This window comes from Miniopterus natalensis, chromosome 2 (assembly GCF_054644295.1).
Source record: "Miniopterus natalensis isolate mMinNat1 chromosome 2, mMinNat1.hap1, whole genome shotgun sequence".
NCBI lineage: Eukaryota > Metazoa > Chordata > Mammalia > Chiroptera > Miniopteridae > Miniopterus > Miniopterus natalensis.
Window position 1 is genome coordinate 47,062,705 of NC_142082.1, and position 19,508 is coordinate 47,082,212.

Below are 19,508 nucleotides of genomic sequence, written 5' to 3' on the forward strand. Positions count from 1 at the left end.
GTAGACATTTTATTTTGTCTTTGAAGAGAGTTATCAAAAGCTCAGGGAGAGGACAGGGCTAATAGTTTGGGGCATCTAGCTAAAAGATGCAGAAAGTGAAGGGATATGTAAAATAAAAATGATAGTCATAAAGAAAATGAAATGCTGTGAGGATTATCTTTTTTCTAAATCTGTCTCATAGGGAATGCTCCCATTAATTGTATGTTCTAAGGATGGAAATAGGCAATCAATCATTTAAAATGAATAATTTAAATAAGCATAGCAATAAGTGCTATGTAAGAAGTAAATAAGATGAAGAAACAAAATTTTAGTTGGAGTTATCAGTGAAAAATTTTCTTTAGAGTATATATTTAATCTGAAATATGGAGGTTGTGAAGTTCTTAGAGAATATGTTTTCACTAAAAATAATAATTATAATAATAACAGATGCAAATGCTTAAAGAAGTAGCTGTCTGTGTCTGAAAAAGAGAATTCACCTCTCCTGTAATGAACAACAGAGCTTAATGAACAGTGGGAAGAGTATTACTTTATTCACAATGAAATAAAGGAAATTACCAGCTGCTGAAATCAGACTAAACTAAGAACCTGTCTGTCAAAAAGACATTAAAATTAATGGGTCTCTAGGAATTTGACATTTAATGAGGTTTCACTACTGTCTTCAGATAATAAATTTTCAAACTTTAAAATATAAAATAATACTTATTCTCAAAAACATGTGACGTACAACTATAGATGTTCAGTAGAGTAAATAAGATTAGTTTGTATGTTAGAGAAGGTGTGTGTGTATGTCCAGATGTTTGTTAAAGTTCTAGGTTCACATGTTACCTTGTTATCACACAAAGAGAAAGTATGGATAGTACAGGGTAGAAGAACAGAGCTTAAAGTTACTCCAGAATTATAGAATCTGGTATGAAAAAAGACAAACAAAGGAAGAAATTAAGAGTCAATTGAAAAATAAATTGAACTAAGAGATTATGTTGTCATAGGGAAGCCAAAACAAAAGTATTTTAAGAAAGGAACTTTAAAATAGATTACCAAAAAGTCCATTCTCCTTAAGAATTTTTAAAAGATTTGCTTTTGTTGAGGTTAACAGAAGATTGAAGGGATAATCAGGAGGTGAGTGATTAGAAGATAAAACTGTAGAAAAGTGTTTTGGTCAGATTTTCTGTGAAAGGAAGAAGACAAATTAGGTGGTAGCTGTGGTAAGGGGATGGGACTAAGGGCAGGTGTTTTTATAGATGGGAGTTGAGAGGGTTTATTTATATGGATATGAATATATAGTAGTTTAGATGAGTTGTTTAAAATAGGTTGTAAAAATGATATTTAAGAAATTAATTCTTGGGAAAATGGAATGGGGCCAGATTACCAGAGCACAAAAAGAATGGATTGCACTTTGATAAAGGCAAAAGCACTCATCCATTTAGAGAATTGAGAGAAAATGAAAACGCATGCAAGGATTTGTAAATTAAAAATAAATTAAAATTGTAAATTAAATTGGAATTTGGAAATGTGAAGACAGCTTCCTCTAAAATCTCCTCTATTATTTATTTATTTTTTATTATTTATTTATTTATTTATTTATTTATTTATTTATTTATTTATTTATTTATTTATTTATTTTTTAATCCTCACCTGAGGATTATTTTTCCCATTGCTTTTCAGAGAGAGTAGAAGGGAAAGGGAGAGAGAGAGAGAAACATTAATGCAAAAGAGACACATCGACTGGCTGCCTCCTGCAGAGCTCCAACTGGGGCCAGGGATGGAACCTGCAGCCAAGGTACATGCCCTTGGCCAAAATCAAACTGGAGACCCTTCAGCGTGCAGACTGATACTTTAACCACTGAGCCAAACCGGCTAGGGCTCTCGTCTATTTTTTAAAACATTTATGAGTTAAAACATGGTGTCATATGAATGATATTAAGAGAAATATGGAGCTCTACAATAGTAAATTCTGCTATGGGGTCCTAATTTGCAAGGGAAGGAATGTGGAATTGCTGGGAAGTGTTAAAAGTACATTTGAGGCTTGAGGTCATAATTTTATGGTAAAGTATATTCATCTTGGGGATTTTTCTCCAACATTATTGAGCTATTTAAGTGAAAGCATGAATTACTTTTGTTTTGTTGTTTGATTGTAATTGTCTTGTCTGGTGAACTATAATGTCTGTGGCTCTTTTTGCTCAGGTGTGTATACTAGATATAAGAAAGGAGTGCATTTCCCCCTGTAATTAGAGGGTAGTGTTATTGCCAAACTATGCAATCTAATTTGGAGAAAAGAGGAGCATGCTTTAAAGTAGAAAAAAAAAATTTAAGGGCGATGACAACATATGGTTAAAAAATATTTTTAGAACAAATGAGCAGGAAAGGTAGGAAGTGGTAGAAGATTTTTGTGACTAGTTTACAGAGTTTGACAGATGTATCTGTTGAATGGGTCATCTGAAATGATGGCAATAGAGATCATGATAAAATACATCTCAAGAAAATATGATATAAGACATTAATCTAGGGAGTAAACACTTCAATAAATTAAGGGATATGATCGAAGAGTCATTATTTGAAAGCGGGAGGAAGGGTAGTGGTTAACCTCCAAATGGTGTTCTTTGACAGAGCTCAAGTTTCTAAAGTAAGAAGGGGGTCTAGTGTTTTGCATGTGGCAAAGGAGAGCAAAATAGTCCCACTTCTTGGACCTCAGCTCTGGGGAGTGGTAAAGATAAAATACGTTCTGCTGAGGCAATTGTATGTGACACAGTGGGCAACACATTAAAAGTACTGCAGAAGTTGAACACACATTAGGAAAATTATTTAAGACATGAGAAATCCTGTTACTAAATATGGTGTCATACAGAACTAAGAGTGATGGGGTATTTGGTTAGATGAGGAATTACACAGTCATATTAGCATGAAAACCTTGTTCGTAAGAGTTGGTAACAGGAGGATTAGATTTTTGTTTGCTTGTTTTTGTTGTCATTGTCCATGTGTTACTGGTTTTTACTTAATCCCTTCACCTTTTTCATCCATTCTCCCAAACCCCCTCCCATCTGGCAACCTTCGAAATGTTCTCTATATCTATGAGTCTGTTTCTGTGCTGCTTGCTCATTTATTTTCCTTTTAAGATTCCAAATATAAGTGAAATCATATGGCCAGCACTTTCTCCCAGGTAGAAGTGTGTCTCTCTTGCGTGTGTGTGTGTGTATGTGTGTGTCTATGTGTAACAAGTGTGTAATTTTCTGGGTGTTTCGACCAATTATTAACTTCTTTGGCTCTTACAAATAAAGTGATTGAACTAGAAAAATATGAAGATCAAAGTTCCACCAGTTTAATTTTCTAATTAAATTTTAAAAGGAATACTATCAGTCCATCTCTTTCCTTACATGAACTGCGCAAGAAAATATTGCAAAAAAATCCCACCTGAAAAGATGGAAAATTAATCATTAAGAGCTGTAATTGTGAAAAGGTTTAAATGTTAATGAATTTGATAAAATATTTATGAATCAGATTTAAAAGGCACACAGATTAAGACTGAGGTCACATAAGCCAATTAACTAATTAAGAAATATCCCAATAGAATAAATTATATAATGTGTCAAATGTTTTTAATATAAAAATAATCCTATACAGGAAGTATGTGATCTGGGTTACAAATAGTTATTATTACCTTTATATAACATATAATAAAAAATAAAAGGTAGGAGGAAAGTTGGTATACTTTTTAATACAAAAAGTCTTCAATTTTAAAGAAATTCAGAGATTTTTAAAAGTAAACAAAAACATATGAATGAAGGGATAGATGCAGCTCCTAAGTCAAATATATCAAGAAATACAATTTAAAAATTAAGTTTATTGAGATAAAAACATGTCTTCCTTTTTATTCCTCCTTTTATTCCTTTTCAGAATATAAATTTGGTGCCTCGATTTATATATTCAGCTTTATATTATGAGATTTTATTCTGTTCCTACAGCACATGCAAGAATTGCCAGGCTCTCCCAATTTTAATCTAAAAAAACTATGTGTAAAATCAAAGTTGTGTTCTCATGTGTCATTTTTTAGGCCCTCCTCACCCCCCAAAGAGGGTGAATTATACATTGGGGATACAAAACGTATTTCAAACAGATAAATAAAATAATTAACACATTTTGAATTTGATTTAGAAAGTGTGATTGCTCCATATTTACAACTATTAGTTTAATGGTAGCATTTTTTCTTCAATAATTCACACTATTTTTGCCAATTAAAATCATTCCAAATAAAATAATTCAAATTATTGTTTCTCCAATTTTACTTTAGAGGTTTGAAAAATTTTTCAATAAATAAACTTATGAATTGTTATCCAGTAGTCTATAATATTTTATAGGCAATTTTAAAGATGTTATTTAAGTTTTCTATTTCTGCACTTTTTGTACATTTGTTTATATGCTTTGAATGCTGACTCAGTTACATGATGCTCATTTATAGTTATTTCCCTTTTTTATTTCTCAGCATTAGCTATGCATGCCTGGATACAGACAGATCAAATGCCTTTTAGATAATGATGATTATGTCAATGATCTAGCTGCAGATACTTAAACAACATCACATCAGTAGATTCATTCAGCCACACAGTTATATCAGTTACAATTGTAAAAATTAAAACTTAAAACCAACTGAAAAGTAGCTTAGCAGATAAAATGCTCATTATCTCAAATAGTAAGTTGTATGGAAATAGGTTCAGTTCAAGGTGGGTATTTTAGAGGCATGTCAATATCTGTGCAACTAATTTTTTCATCAATTTTCTGTACAATCCTCAATACATTAATAGATTAGGTTTTTAGTATTGTACCATATCTATTCTCAGCATAAAAAGTGAAAATTTGAAAATATCCCAAAAGAGAAATACTTTTTATTAGCAGGGAAATAAGTTATCTCCCAGACCCTTCCCAAAAGAATGTTTTCAGTTCTCATCAACCAGAATTGGGTCTGGAGCAAACAAAAAAATAGCAAGGGACTAAGATAATCACTGATCCCCTGAACAAATTATTTTGTACCTTAGAAGCTAGAGAGGGTCTTATTCCCTGAACACAGGGCCACTGATGATGAACATTCGAACAAACTTGGAGCTATGTCAGCAAGGAGAGTGGGAGAGATAGAAAAGGAAAGTGATTGCATTGGGTCATTAAAAAATAAATTTGCTGTTTTTGAAAAAAAGGAGCACTATTTTGGTGTGTGTGGTCAAGCTCAGTTTGGCAGTTATCCCAGTTAACTGGCATTTTACTGTCCAGGAGACATTTTCCAATCACAGTTAATGGAGATGCAGTGTGACATTTGGAGCCAGTTTTTCACATCTTTATGCCCATTGAGTTCCACATTAGAGTAAATGGTATAGCTTCCTGTGGCCTTACCAAACCTAGAATTGGAATCATAACCATGTTCACTTCCTAGCCATGCATATCTGAGAAGTTCAGAAGCTGAAAGGTCTTTCACAAAGGAGAGAACCTGTTGAAATCGCCTTACCATATGATAGAAGAAAATGAATATTAAAAACTTTATTTTCACCATTATCTAACAAGGGCCATTAATGATCAAGCAGGTAAGAGAACTCAGTGGTGTTAAGAAAAAGAGCACTGAAGATATATCTTTTATCTCAAAACAAACAGCAACAACAACAAAAAGCGAACACTTATAGAAATGTGAACACGTTGACATCATATTCTCATCAGTTTCATCAGTCAGATCTGACACCTCTCTTCTGTGAAGAATCTCTGAGTAAGCAGATTGGTGAGCTGTGCTAAAACACATCACTAGGGGAATTCTCCATCCTGGGGAGTGAAGTATAAGCTCTTTATGTAAACACTAGAACAAAGTGGTAAGATTCATTGTTATAAATGCTCTTAGCTTGAAATTGCAATTGTCAAACAGCTACTACTTGAAATTAATTTCTTCCTGCTTCTGCTCTGTCTCCTATCTTGCCACTTGTTTTTCTACTTTTCTTTTGACTTATGATTTTTACTTTTTATGAAGTGTTTTTGAACTATAAGTGTACTATTTTATAAGTTTTGACATATCTTTAAAACTATAAAATTATTACCACAATCAAGGTAATGTACATCCATTATCCCCCAAAACTAGAATTTATCTTTGATAGTCTCTATCATTATGTCTCAATAATGTCATTTTTTCTCTACCCTAAATGTAACACCTGAAACATTTACGTAAAATGTTTCTTCAAGTTGTATTGAGTTTCAAAACCCTTCTACAAGGGATACTAATCCAGTACACAGCCCTCATTCATTCACTAAGCCTGCATTAAACAAAGACAGTTGATTCTTGTTATGTTTAGTAATTATGTTCTATAAAATCACCATGAACACTAAATTAGAGAATATTGAACTATTGCTCCTGGAATATAGGTGCATATCAGACATACACATATCTCACATAAATTATAATCTAAAATCATGAAACAGCACATCATTGTAGTGTCTATTTTCTTTTGTTTTTCTTTTTTTAAACAGAGAAACAAGATTCAGAAGTGATTTGATTGATACCACCCCTAACAGGTGTCGGAGTTGGTTTTCAAGTCCTGTGCATTAGACCTAAAGTCAAAGCTTCTTGCACTAAACTGCACTGCTGCACACCATCTCCAGTTTGGGGCCATCTCATTATGAAAGCTGAAATAAGAAAGCAGAGCTTGGCCTTGTTTAACCTCAGGTGGACACCAGTGCATCAAATGATTCCAAATGTTTTGTGCTCTGTGCTCTGTGTATGTCTGCAAATGACAACCAAAACACAGTGAATGATTATGTTTAGGTTACCAATAAATAGTATAGTGAGTAGGCAAATAAACAGATATGGAATTCACCAAATGATGAGAATAGTATTTATTTAGGGATCTATAACATGGCCACTAATAAAAAGCCATGTTTCAAAGGAAATGCCACAGTCTATAGCATCAGCACTTCTTAGATAACTCTGCTCTTTTATTCTTTTTCCCCCAGAATGATTACATAGATTCTCATAGTATATTACAGCTAATCATGTTGAACATGAGCTTGTCACACACTTTAAATGCTGTGATTGACAGTGAGATCAGACCTATTGCTAAACATAATCTCTAGCTTAGTCCTTGAATCTTTTCATTATCATAACTACAGATTAAATCCATGGATTATGGAAGATGATGGTAATCATGATGACGATGATGATTTTTAAAGCTCAGAAAGTTAAATATTTATTACATGCTAAAATAGGAGAATATGTCTCTTAGCTGATTTTTTTAAATTAAGAAATCTTTGAAATTAAACTAATTATACTTAGCCATATATAAATTAACACAGATACTTTTCCAGTCAATACCTTTTATTAAATGTTCACCAGCAAAAAGAAACAAAATTAATGAGTCCATGTCAACAAATTAATAAAAATTTTACTAAGATTTCAGATCTAACTTACAGCTGTGAGAGAAAACAGTTAATCACTGATATAAATTCATGCTTTATATATATTGACCCACTCACTGTTAGAAAACCTTTTTTGATATAGATTATCATAAGATTCTTTAAACTTCATTAGACAGAAAATTATGGGATAACTCTATTTCAAAGTAGAGTGTAGAAGAATATAGCTACATTAACACATTATATATCATTTTATGATGGGGGAAAAACACATAATTATCTCAATTGATACAGAAAAAGCATTAGACAAATCTTAACACCATTTCATGATAAAAAGCAATCAGAAAACTAGAAATAGAGGTAATCTGCTTAACATGGTAAAATGTATTTATGAAAAACTGAAAGCTAAGAACATATTCAATGGCAAAAGCCTGAAAGCTTTTCCACAGATGTTAAAAAAATAATGCTTTTAAGCCACTGCTATTCAAAATTGTACAAAAAGTTCTAAAATTTGTAGACAAAACATAGGGGTAAGTTTTCATGACCTTGCATTTGGCAATGAATTACACATGACATCAAAAAACAAAAACAAGAGAAAAAGTACAAAAATTGGGCTTCATCAAAATGAAAGGCTTTTGTACATCAAGGACATTATTTAAAAAGAAAAAAGACAGCATACACAATGCAAACTATGTATTTGGTAAGAATATAGAATGAACTTTTACAAGTCAGCAATAGAAGGTGTCACTTTTATCTCCAGTTATTAGGATATGAAGAAAAACAACAAAGGAACGGACATCTTCTTATATATTCAAATGCTCCCTGGGGACTGAGGCCTTCAGTTGAGAACAACTGATCCAGACAAGTCTATCTTTTACTTCTCTGTTTTTATATTACTTAATCTCTCATCAGTATTTTTTAAAATTTTTCAGGAAATTATGTTTATTCTTTCTCTTATTACCTTACTCTAAATAACAGAAGAACCAAAGGCCCTATTTTGATCCCTTTACTTCCTCCACTCAAAATGTCCTTATTTGACTTCATTCTGGGACACATATATACAATTATATCCTGATGATTCTTATGAATCTTGAATAATTTAGGTTATAGCCTAAGCCACCTTAGCCAAGAGACCCCAAAATTGTTTCAGTGAGGTGAAGTTTTATTTTTTAGCCATATTACAGTCCTAAAGTAGTTGAAGCTGGATAGGAAGTGCTGGTACATAAGATATTCCATGTCCCAGGCAGGCAGGCAGAAGGGAACATATCCTAACTGATTCTATACTGCCAGTATACCTTATCAAAGCCAGAAAAAGACACCAGAGGAATAGGAAATTATGGACTAATATCTTATGAATGTAAGTGCAAAACTCTTGAACAAGATTCTAGCAAACCCAGTACAACAGCATAAAAGTGTTGTACACTATGAACATGTAGGATTTATCTCAAGAATTCAAGGATAGTTAAAATCAATCAAAAATTGTAATATACCACATTACCATAATGATGGGAAAACACACACACATAATGATCTCAGTTGATACAGAAGAAGAATTTGACGAAACCCAACATCATTTCATGATAAAAAACAATCAGAAAACTAGGAATAGAAGTCACCCGTTTAACATGGTAGCAGGCATTTATGAAAAATCAAAAGCTAACAGCATATTCAATGGCAAAAGCCTGAAAGCTTTTCCACAAATGTGGAAATAAAAAGGCTGAACATCCCCATTAAAAAAAATGAGCAAAGGAAGTGAAAAGACACTTCTACTAATAAGATATATGCAAATGTTGAACAAGTAAGTACTAGAAAGATGCTCAATCATATTAGGCATTAAGTCGATGCAAGTGAAAACCTTAATGAGAAACCACTTCACACCCATTAGGATGGTTATAATTTTAAAAAAAAGAAAGGAAAAACAATAAGTGTTGTGAGGATGTGAAAAAAATTGGAACATCCCTACTAGTGGAAATGTAACATGGTTTAGTCACTGCAAAAATTTTGGCATTTCCTCAAAAAGATAAATATAAGATATCATATGACTCAATTATTCTACCCTTAGGAATATATCCAAACAAAGACATATGTAAAGTCATAACAATGTTATAAACAATAGCCATGAAATGTTAGGGCTGGTCATCACCTAGCCCAACACATATTTCTCTGTTGAGGAAACTGAGTTTCAGAGATAGGAATTGACTTACTCAAATCCAGAAAAATTAGTAAAAATTAAAAAAAGAGAAATGCCAATTTAGTCTTAACTTTGCTACTTAACACATAACAAATGAATTGCAGTTAAGGTCAATATTGAAGAAGAAAAACAAGATTCCAAGCAAGCACATTCCATGTATTTCTTATGGCAACCAACAGTCCACCAAAATACCTTTAGTATGGGCTTTGAGAATAGAGCTAAAAGAGTCTTAATAACAAAACCACTATTCCCACACTCTTCTGGAAGAGAAGAGGGATGAGGTATTGTAATGAACATTTTAGGGGCACTATGTTTGCTGAAAGTTTACTGTCTCCCCTGTATATTGGAAAGTTCTGTGTTTCATTGTTGCCTTTTGTAAACATAGAAGGAATCTTCCAGGAAAATAATTTGGGAAAATTAAGGCTGCCTATAAGTACATTAAGGAGGCATTCCTTTCTCCATACCAGTATGGGTACCAGATTTTAAAATCTGTTCTTGTTCACTTCAGATCAAGGAAAAAGAAAATTGCAGAGGGAGATGAGATCAAAAAAAGGAGTTGACCCTGGAGTTGCTACCAATCCTATCATATATTGTGAGACAAAGAATTTATGATTTTATGGAGGATCAAATGAGAAATGGAAAGTAGCTGCCATTATCCCTAATGAACATAAATGCTAAAATCCTCAACAAAATACAGTGGTACCTCGGTTTTCAAACATCTCTATTGAGGAACATTTCGGTTTACCAACGCCATAAACCTGGAAGGAAATGCTTCGGTTTTCGAACATTCCTTGGGAGTCAAACATGCCACATGACTTCTGTTGAGTAAAAGATCTTGAGGCCCAGCTGTTGGCTGTTGATCCCTCAGTTTTCGAACGTTTCAGAGCTCGAACAGTCTTCCAGAATGGATTACATTAGAAAACCAAAAGACCACTGTATTAGCAAACCGGATCCAGCAATACATTAAAAAGATCATACCCCATGATCACATGGGATTTATTCTAGCAATGCAAGGTTGATACAATATTCACAAATCAATAAACATGATACATCATATGAACAAACTGAAGGATAAAAACCACATGATCATATCAATAGATGCAGAAAAGGCATTTGATGAAGTTCAGCACCCATTCATGGTAAAAACTCTCAGCAAAGTGGGAATAGAGGGATCATACCTCAACATAATAAAGGCTATGTATGACAAACCTACAGCAAACATCATACTCAATGGGCAAAACAAAAAACATTTTCTTAGCCTGAGGAACAAGGCAGGGATGTCTGCTTTCACCACTCTTATTCAACATAGTATGGGAAATTCTAGCCACAGCCATCAGACAGGAAGAGCAAATAAAAGACATCCAAATTAGAAAGGAGGAAGTAAAACTGTTATTATTTGCAGATGACATGATACTGTATATATTAAACACTAAAGACTCCACCAAAAAAACTACTAAAAATGATAAATAAATTCAGTAATGTGGCAGGATACAATATAAGTATCCAGAAATAAGTTTCATTTTTATATTTCAATAATGAGCTATCAGAAAGAGAAACTAAGGAAACAATCCCACTTACTATTGCAACACCAACAAAAAAATAAGATACTTGGGAATAAATTTAACCAAGGATGTAAAAAATCTATATTCAGAAAGTTATAAGTACTGAAGAAAGAAACTGAGGAAGCTACAAATAAGTGAAAGCATATACTGTGTTCATGAATCAGAATTAATATTATTAAAATGTCCATACTACACAAAACAATCTATAGATTCAATATAGTTCTTATTAAAATACCAATGGCATATCTCACAGAACTAGAAAAAAAATTTCAAAAATTTATATGAAACCACAAAAGACCCTCAATAAATTCAGCAATCTTGAAAAAGAACAAAGTTGGAAGTATCATGCTACCTAATGTCAAACTATAGTACAATACCATAGTAATCAAAACTGCATAGTACTGGCATAAAAAGACAGACATATAGATCAATGGAACAGAATAGAGAGCCCAGAAATAAATCCACACCTTTATGGTCAATTAATATTTGACAAAGGAGGCAAGTGCATACATTTTGGTAAAGACAGTCTATCAATAAATTGAAAATTGGACAAATACATGCAAAAACGTGAAGCTAGAACACCTCCTTACACCATACACAAGAATAAACACAAAATAGGTTAAAGACTCTAATGTAAGTCACAAGGCTATAAAAATCCTAGAAGAAAGCACAGGCAGTAAAGTCTCCGGCAATTCTCATAGCAATATATTTTTTTCTGATAAATCTCCTTGGGCAAGGAAAACAAAATAAAAAACAAATCGGACTACATGAACCTAAAAAGCTTTTGCACAGCAAAGGAAACCACCAACAAAATGAAAAGATAACTGACTGAATGGGAGAGCATATTTGCCAATGATACTTCTGATAAGGAGTTAATTTCCAAAATTTATAAAGAACTTATACAACTCAATACCAAGAAAATAAACAATCTAATAAAAATAAAAAAAAAATGGGCAAAGGACCTGAATAGACACTTTTCCAAAGAGGGCATATGAATGGCCAATGGACTCAACATCACTAATCATCAGAGAAATGAAAATTAAAACCACAATGGGATATCATCTCACACCTGTCAATATGTCAACAAACAACAAGTGTTGGTGAGAATGTGGAGAAAAGGGGACCCTCATGCAATACAGATCTACAGATTGGCGCATCCACTGTGGAAAGCAGTATGGAGTTGGCTCAAAAAAAAAAAAAAAAAAAAAGTAACTGCCTTATGACCCAACAATTCCACTTCTGGGAATATATCCAAAGTAACCTGAAAAATGAATTTCAAAGAATATATGCACTCTTATGTTCATTGCAGCATTATTTACAGTAGCCACAATTTAGAAGCAGCCCTAGTTCCCATTAGTAGATGAGTTGATAAAAAGCTGTAGTACATTTTCACAATGGAATACCACGTGGCCATAAAAAGAAGGAAATCTTACTTTTTGTGACAGCATGGGTGGACCTGGAGATTATTGCCCTAAGTGAAATAAGCCGGTCAGAGAGAAATACCATATGATTTCACTTATATGTGGAATCTAATGAACAAAATAATCTAACAAAGTGGGTACAGACTCATGGACACATCAGACAGTGATCTATTACTTATATATGGTACCTGAAGAAAACCCAACAAACTCACAGGAACAAAATTAGCTGGTAGTTGCTAGAGGTGGGGTTGGGGAAAAAGGGGGAAGATTGTCAAAGTGTACAAACTTCTAGTTATAAGATAAATAAGTCCTGAGGTTGTGCTGTATAGCATGATGGCTATATAACTGACAGAGAGAGAGGGTGAGAGAGAGAGAGAGATTTTCCTTTGGGGACAGATATATACAACACGGTGGTTATCGATTCACAAGGAGGGCAGAAGTAGGCTTATCTTTAAAGCTGTTTAGGTGACTTTTCAGACAGAAGACTTGTACAATATGGGAATGTGGAGATGCTGAGAGGATGAAGAGCATTGAAAAGAATAAATTAACTGGGTGAAATAAAAACATAATAGAAGTAAAATATAGGTCAAAGTTACATAAGTCAGGAGGAATGAATAAAATTAACACATTTTAATTTCTTTCATTTTTATAATACATGTTAAAGTATCAAGTGATATTAAACTTTGATAAGTCAAAATGCATGCTGTTATCTGTAGAACAGCTACAAAATATAGTAAAAGATAGAAGAATACTTCATAATGTGTGACCCAAGATGAGAGAAAGCAAGCAAGAGAGAAACAGAGACAGTGAATCCTATTCATAGAATAGAGGCTATGGTAATTTACCTGAAACATCGAGTTCTTTCATTATTTACTCATTTTAAATCTGTGGGAGCTTCAGGTCACAAGGTTTAGCATGCAGCTATTATACTTTATTTTTGCATTAACAAGTTTTGGAATATCATTGTTTTGAAAAAAAGAGTTTTGTCCTCTTATATTTTAAGTACTCAATATAATGTTACAGAAAACATTTCAAAGATAGATATTAATAACTCATGTATATAAAAAACCCAAAAAAGTCCCATTTTTATATTAGGATTAAATTTAAACTGGGCATTTATATGTGAAGCAAACACACATGTCCATTGGGATATTTATTTCTTTCTTAGTCCCAATGAGTTAAAAAAATAAAATAAAACACTCCCTATCAATTGTTATAATGATGCATGCAAATTCTTTCCCTTATTAATACATAATCTTGTAGTAAATCTAGTCAGATAGCACAATTCCTATAATGTATTAGCTATGGTGATGATGATAACAGGCCATTTAAATAATTTCTTTAAATTTTCATAAAATGAGGATTAAAATAGTGTCTTGTTTATAGAACATTAAGGATTTACCAGGTAATATATGTACAATAACTATCCAGGTACCCAGCAATGTGCCTCTCATAGAGTAAATCTTTAATATTTACTAATTTGTTATTTTAAATCTTAAAAAGCCAACTTCTTCTCCCATCAGGCAGGCATTAGTTATTAATTTACTGCCTCAATGTAGTTTTTTTAAGTATTCTTATTCCTACTTACAGTTTTATTAACCTTAGCAGTGATGAGAAAATTCTTTAGTGTTTGTATGCTTCTATCCCATTTACCAATAAATTGAAAGAATGTACCAAGAGATTAAAAAAAAATTATAATGGGATTAAAAGGTGAATTTACTTGAGCAATCACTGAAGAATTTTCTCTGGCTAATTTTCCTGAAAACTTTTCTCTCATTAAGGTAAATAGAGATATGAGAATTGATAGTCTTATTTTAGTGTGGTTTATAGTCCCATTATCTAACCCTAAATCTTTGTTCTATTTGAATGCTAAAATTGGATATGACCCTACCAAAGCCTCAAACAAATTTTTCAGAAAATAAGTTGCAAAACTATAATTACAGCTGTAAAATCTTTAGTTCTAATTTCTACTCCAGTATACTTATGGCTAGACATTGTATCTTTGCTATCAGGTAACATTTAACTGACAACTATTTTTATGATATTATTGTATTTAAGACAACATCATATGGTCTGTATGAGAGATTTCTATTGTTTCTTGTGTGTTTGGATGGCTTTCTTTTTTATTTCTCCTTTCTTTCTTTCTTTCTTTCTTTCTTTCTTTCTTTCTTTCTTTCTTTCTTTCTTTCTTTCTTTCTTTCTTTCTTTCTTTCTCTCTCTCTTTCCTTCCTTCCTTCCTTCCTTCCTTCCTTCCTTCCTTCCTTCCTTCCTTCCTTCCTTCCTTCCTTCCTTCCTTCCTTCTCTTTCTTTCTTTCTTTCTTTCTTTCTTTCTTTCTTTCTTTCTTTCTTTCTTTCTTTCTTTCTTTCTTTCTTTCTTTCTTTCCTTTCTTCTTTTTCGTCTTTCTTTCATGCATTTCTGTGTTCAGAAGTACCCATATTTCAAGGTGTTCATTCAACAGCACTTTCACTTTGGAAATATAAACAGCTAAAGAATAATAGCAAGTAAGGTTTTCTATGTCTATTCTGAACATAAGTCTTGATTAAAGTTCTTTGCTTTAGATTTAAACCTTTATCTATTTAACAACATATCATAAAGAATGCAAATAAGCTATTAAAGTCTTATTAAAATAGCATATGTATTACTGCATGGAGATTTCACATTTTACCAAGACTCTGACAATATGCTTTTTTTTCATTAAATGAATATAAATTTTCATGATTGCTAAAGTTATTATGGATACCAGATAGGAAATATTATTTACAGTAGTCTGACAATATAATTATAAAAAAACCTCAGTCTCAGTCGTTTGAAATAACTATAGTGTTATATTTATTTATTTATATTGATTTCAGAGAGAGAGGAAGGGCAGGGCCAGAGAGATAGTAACATCCATGAGAGGGAAATATCAATCAACTGCGTCCTGCATGCCACCTACTGGGGATTGAGCATGCAATCCGGGCATGTGCCCTGACTGGAATCAAACCAGTAACCTCTTGGTGCACAGGATGATGCTCAACCCACAGAGCCACACTGGTCAGGGCAACTTATTTAAATATTTTAAATACTTAAAAACTTCATATTCCAGAAATAAATGTAAACATTGTGGATTGAGATAATAAATAAATAAAAAATTTTAAAGGATATCAGTGGCAGTTAAGCATTAATTAAATGGTAGTGTAATTTGGGAATTTTATTCCTATACAATGACTTCTATAATAAGAAAATAGGAATTTTTTGTGAGCTATTGGAAGAATTATATGTACATGTAGTAAGTTAATTTAGACATTAAATTTAAAGAATATCTGTTTTTAATTGCTGTGATTTGGAGGTTTTTATGAAGCTATTTTTGTTAAAAGAAATTTTGAAAAGGGTACCAATAAAGCACTATACATAGATGAAGGCTTTGCAATGAATATGAACACAGATTTTGGTATAGCATGTGTTCTTTACACATCAAAGCACAGCACCAGGAAATCTTTGAAACAAAGTCACTTTTTTTTTTTTTTTAACTTTTGACAAGCTATTTAATCTACATTAATTTTATCCTTAGTTCACTCAAGTTTGCATTTCCAGTGATATTCAAAATTTTAGATACTGGGTACATGTACATATAAAATCATCGTAAGGGCTACCAAAGTTTTTATTGCCACCACTCTAATAAAAGTGTTCTTAGCCACAGCTTTCACATTCCTAAATCAAACAGGTAGTTAAAAACTTACTTAAAATCACATAGCTACAATACTGTCTCCCTGCCCTCCCTGGTGATTCCCTGAGATCACAACTCACCCAACTTGCAGGGACCCTCCAAGCCATTTCCAGTGGCTTCTCCATAAAAATGGCCCATCTTGACTCATGCTTCAAACTTTCCTAAAATATCTCAGACAAGTGGCAGCTGGCTTCTGCATACACCACACTTGTTGCTAATTGACCCAGGCCCACTACTAGCAGTAGCCATCTGCAAATCAATCTGTAACTCATACCAGGTGGCCCTGGGCAGGAAACAGGCAGTGGATGAGCTTGCCCTTCACCTCCCAGGAGGCCTCAGATCCAGTGCTCTGGGTGTGCAGCTTGAGACCATATCTAAGCACCACCTCTACAAATTACTCACTCAATGGGTGAACTTGGCAAGCACCAAAGCCCCACTGAACTGAATCATGCTATGTAGGGTTGGACCCTGCATAGCAGCTCCTGCACTGTAGTCTCAGCAGGTCCCTTGCAGCTGATTAGCCTGGGGGTCAATCCCTCCAAGTCATATCAACAGTAATCAAAACTCAACTACAACTGGAGGATGCATACAGCCCACATGGGGGGTAGGGTGGGGGAGTTGCATCTGGAGGCCCTGGCTCAGGTGACTGGAGTATCCAGGTGTGCCTCCACTGGGCCCTACAGGACAAAGGCTACTCTACTAAAACTGGGAGGTGTAGCAGCTTTACTAATATATAGAAACAAACACAAGAAAGCAGCCAAAATGAAGAGACAAAGAAACTGGCCCCAAATGAAAGAGCAGGAGAAATCTCCAGAAAAAGAACTAAATGAAATGGAGGCAAGCAAACTGACAGATACAGAGTTCAAAACAATGGTTGAAAGGATGCTCAAACTTAGTGAGAAATTCAGGATCATAAGAACCAGTGAGGAATGAAGAATATACTGACTGAAATGAAGGTTACACAACAGAGAGCCAACAGTAGAGTACCTAAAACAGAAGATCAGATTAGCAATTTGGAAGTTAAGGAAGCAGAATACACCTAATCAAAACAGCAAGAAGAAAAAGGAATTCAAAAAGAATAGTGTAAGGAGCCTCTGGAACTACCACGAGTGCGCCAACATTTGCATCATGGGGATACCAGGAGGAAGAGACAGACATAATATTGAAAAACTTGTTGAAAAAATAATGTTGGAAAACTTCTCTAACCTGGTGAAAGAAATACACATATACATCCGGGAAGCACAGAGAGTCCCAAACAAGAGGAACCCAAGGAGTCTCACACCAAGACACATCATAATTAAAATGGGAAAGGTTAAAGACAAAGAGAGAATCTTAAATCCAGCAAAAGAAAAGCAATTAGTTACCTACAAGAGAGCCCCCATAAGGCTGTCTGTCAGCTGATTTCTCAACAGAAGCTTTGCAGGCCAGAAGGGAGTGGCAAGAAATATTCAAAGTGATGAAAAGCAAGGACCTGCAACCAAGATTACTCTACCCAGCAAAGCTATCATTTAGAAGCAAAAGATAAGAAAAAACTAAAGGAGTCATCACCACCAAATTAATATTTCAAGAAGTGTTAAAGTACCTTCTTTAAGAAAAAGAAGAAAAAAGTTTAAAAATATGGAAAATAAAATGGCAATAAATACATATCTATCAATGATTATTTTATTTTTGTACGTTTTTTATCTCTTTATTTTAAATATATCTTTATTGATTTCAGAGAGAGGAAAGGAGAGGGAGAGAGAGAGATAGAAACATCAATGACGAGAGAGTCACTGATCAAGCCCACAACCCGGGCATGTGCCCTGACCAGTAATCGACCCCGATCGCCTGGATCCTAAGTCAACGTTCAACCACTGAGCCACGCCCGGCCGGGCTCAGTGATTATTTTAAATACAAATGGATTAAATGCTTCAATCAATAGGCATGCAGTGACTGAAAAGATAACAAAACAAGACCCTTACAAATACTGTCAACAAGAGACTCACTTCAGATTGCAAAAGGCACACAGACAAGAAATATTTCAGCCATGATGCTATGGCAAGAAGGTGGCTAACTGAAAACCAGTAAGAGGGCTCTTAGCAGACATCTAGCCTGCTGGCACATTGACCTTGGACTTTCCAGACTCCAGAAGTATGAGAAATAAATATTTTTTAAGCCACCTAATCTATGGAATTGTATTGTAGCAGCCTGAACTAAGATAGTAACAATGATTTTGATGATTACATGATATGTCTGTATAATTGAAATAAAAAATCAAAATGCATAAGGATGGATGGGAGGGATTTTAATGCTCTATTATAATGCACATGCACAATACATAAAGCAACGCAGTGTTATTTGAATGTAGCTTTATTTATTTTATTTTTATTTTTATTTTTTTGTTATATAAATTAACCCATTTATTATAGGCTACCAATGTTTCAAAGTGTGGAGCTTCTAATGGTCTTTCAGTTCCTTCAGTCTTCTGGTGGCAGACTGTACTGTGACAGCAGAAGTGGTGCTGTAGGTCCAGGCACCAACAGCTACTGTTTTCATGGAGGAACCACAGTGCCAGATCCCCACAGCTCCTCTCTTCATCTTGGTTTTGCCACAAAAGGAGCAAGTGCGCTTGGCATTCTGGCTGATTTCAATTTTCTTCACCATTTTCCAGAGGGAGGCTCCATAATGTGTCCCATATTTACCGACGGTTCCCACCTTCTTGGTGCTTTTAGCCATCTCGCCACAAACCCGGTCAGACCCCAAGAGCTGAATGTAGTTTTAAAATACAGTGGTACCTGGGTTTTCAAATGTAATCTGCTCCGGAAGGCCATTTGAGCTCTGAAATGTTCAAAAATCGAGGGATCACCAGCCGACAGCTGGGGCTCAGGACCTTGCCCTCAGCTGAAGCCATGTGGCATGTTCAACTTCCGAGGCAGGTTCGAAAACCGAAGCATTTCCTCTGGGTTTACAGCTTTCGGAAACCAAAATGTTCGTCCACGGAGACGTTCAAAAACCAAAGGTACTACTGTAGTTAAAATATATATTAAAACTCTAGGGCAAGCACTAAATTTTTTAGAGAAACATCATTGGCATGCCAATGGATGAAGTAAAGTAGAATTATAAAGAAAATGATCATGTAAAATTAAGAAGGCAGAAAAATGTTGGGGTGGAGGACAAGAAAAAATGGAATCTGTAGAAAACACCTATAAACATGGTAGATACTAATCCAACTACAAGAATAACCTCTTTCAATGAGAATGGAGTATACAAACCAACTAAG

The 19,508-nt window shown here is 34.0% G+C and overlaps 1 pseudogene; it reads right to left on the reverse strand.

Moving 5' to 3' along the window:
* Positions 1 to 18,634: 18,634 nt before the first annotated feature.
* LOC107545886 (large ribosomal subunit protein eL43 pseudogene) lies at positions 18,635 to 18,964 on the reverse strand (annotated as a pseudogene).
* Positions 18,965 to 19,508: the final 544 nt, after the last annotated feature.